We start from the raw sequence: 2500 nt of genomic DNA, 5'->3' as shown, positions 1-2500 counted from the left end.
CGTTTTGTTTACCTCTGGTGTGTTCTTGAGTGTTTCTCTCAGCTGTTTACCTCCCGGAGTGGTGTGTGTGTGTGTGTGTTTGATGTGTGTGAGATCCCAGTGCTTCCTTCTCCCCTCGGCCAGTGAGGCAGCTGTGTCTCAGAGAGATGATGTCATCAGCTTCATCAACAGTCAACTCTCTCTCTCCACGCTCTGGAGCGTTCTAGAGCTTTCTGGAGATATCAGGAGCCTTCTAGAGCCTTCCAGAACCTTCTAGAACCTTCCAGAAGCGTGTCCCCCTCTGATTTTGGACCTGTCACAGGAGCAGTGGGACAGGCATAACAGCAGACAGAATGACATCAACATCATCATCATCATCATCATCATCATCATCATCAAAGCCAAATATCTGCACCAAACTCAGAGCCTCTCGGACTCGCTCGGACAGAACTTCAGAGACCCGCTTTAGAAGGCCAGAGGTCTCTGGGGTCAAGACTGACAACCGAAAACCATGGCAACAGACTAATTGACCAATGAGCATTAGCATGCCTTTTGCCTGTGAGCCAATGGGATGGACCCAAACTCATCATGACTCTTCCTGAAGGCCATTTCTATTGGACTCTCTCAAACCCGCCATTGTTTGTGTTTGTGAGTTTGTTTGTTTGTTTGTGTTAATTATTTTTGAATTGTGTTTCACTTTTTTTAAGTGAATTTTTTTATGGTCAAAATATCTTTTTTATCCGATCTTTCTTGGCCTTATGTGCAAAGATTGTATTTTATTTAAGTTTCAGCAGAAAAATCAAGGCAGAAGTGCTCTGGCCTCCACACTGTCACTGACCCAGCACACACACACACACACACACACACACACACACACTCCACACTGTCATAGACTCAGCACACCAGACTGCCTTCTTTCTATTCTGCTTATTTAAGTTCAAGGCCTTCTCCTTGACTCGCTCAAACATGTTGTCAAAAAGGTGCTGGTTTGGTATCGGGCTGTTTTGGAAGATGTGCACACACACACAAACACACACACACACACACACACACACACACACACACACACAAACACACATACATACATACATACACACACACACAATCATCGGGCTGTTTTGGAAGATGTGCACATGCACATGCTGGGAAAATTAAATATTCACTTTTGTGTCAACCTAGTCTTGCTTCTGGCTCTGACGTCATTGTCTTGGTGTGTGTTGGTCTGTATATGTGTGTGTGTGTGTGTGTGGGTGTGTGTGTGTGTGTGTGTGTGTGTGTGTGTGTGTGTGTGTGTGTGTGTGTGTGTGTGTGTGTGTGTGTGTGTGTGTGTGTGTGTGTTCCAAATAGGACGGGACTCTGGGCCGGGTAAGGTCCAGGATCCATCCAGAATCTGCAGCTCTGTATAGCATGTTAGCATGGGTTTGACTAGCATGAGTGTGTGGTTCTGATTCCCTTTTTTGTCAATCCTCCTGGTGTGTGGCATGTGTGTGTGTGTGTGTGTGTCAATCCTCCCTTCCATCCAAACCCCACCCTCTAATAAAAACCTGAAGGACATGAGGACGGAATCCAACTAGGACGATGCTATCAAGGACAGATGTACTTGAGGAACGAGATGTACTTCTTCACTCACGCATCACTTTTGAGCGACGTCGATTACTGATGACACGGCAGCATCACCTTCTGCTAGTTGTCATTTTATGCAGCATATAAGAAATTCACGACTTTAAGATGAATTTAAACATTACTTCTGCTGTATGAAATGGCCATCGGAGAGGCAAGAAATAACTTTTTACTATCAATAATAACCAAACAAGACCAAAACAAACAAATCAAACAGTAGTAATGAACTTTAACTTAGGACAAAATCAGTCCCGTATTGAGTTCATGTGTTATGTGAGGGTGTGTTATCAGACAGTTATGTAAGTGTGTGTGATGGGTGTGTTATCAGACAGTTATGTGAGTGTGTGTGTGTGTGTGTGTTGTCAGAGATTTCCCAACTCCAGGTCTTAAGTAGATTTCTGTGTGTTGGAATCTCAGTAGCAAATATTTATTTCCAAACTAAACATTTGTGGAGAAAGGGAGCGATGCAGCCAGAATACATGATGTGGACTACAAACACTCACACTCACTCACACACAAACTGTATAAACAAACACACACACTCTCTCTCTCACACACACACACACACTTATACTCACACTTTTACACACACACACACACCTATACTTAACACAGCTGGTGCTTGAGTGACATGAGTACACAGATGAGTGTTGTCCTTGTCTGTCCTGTACTTGTGTGTGTTAGATTATCTTTTATGTGTGTGTGTGTGTTGTCATATTTCTGCCAGTCAATATATGTGTGTATGTGTGTTGTCATATCTTTGCCAGACAATATGTGTATGTGTGTGATGTATGGCTGCATTCAGGGAATATTCAAAGTCAATGGAAATTAACGTGAATTTTCAGGGAATTAACTGGACATTTTGGGGTCATTTATACTAACTGTATTGACCTTGTCATAT

General features: G+C 43.1%; 1 protein-coding gene across 1 annotated transcript in view; it reads left to right on the top strand.

The window, feature by feature from the left end:
* The window catches only part of prkx (protein kinase X-linked), a 25306-nt gene extending 24183 nt beyond the window's left edge, over positions 1–1123 (top strand). Inside the window, exon 8 of the mRNA XM_080835829.1 lies at positions 1–1123. This exon is cut by the window's left edge and continues 1039 nt beyond it. The gene's annotated coding sequence lies outside the window, so the exon portion shown is untranslated.
* Positions 1124–2500: the final 1377 nt, after the last annotated feature.

This window comes from Sprattus sprattus, assembly GCF_963457725.1.
Source record: "Sprattus sprattus genome assembly, chromosome: 3".
In the NCBI taxonomy this organism is placed as follows: Eukaryota; Metazoa; Chordata; class Actinopteri; order Clupeiformes; family Clupeidae; genus Sprattus; species Sprattus sprattus.
This window is presented reverse-complemented; position numbering and strand designations above follow the sequence as displayed.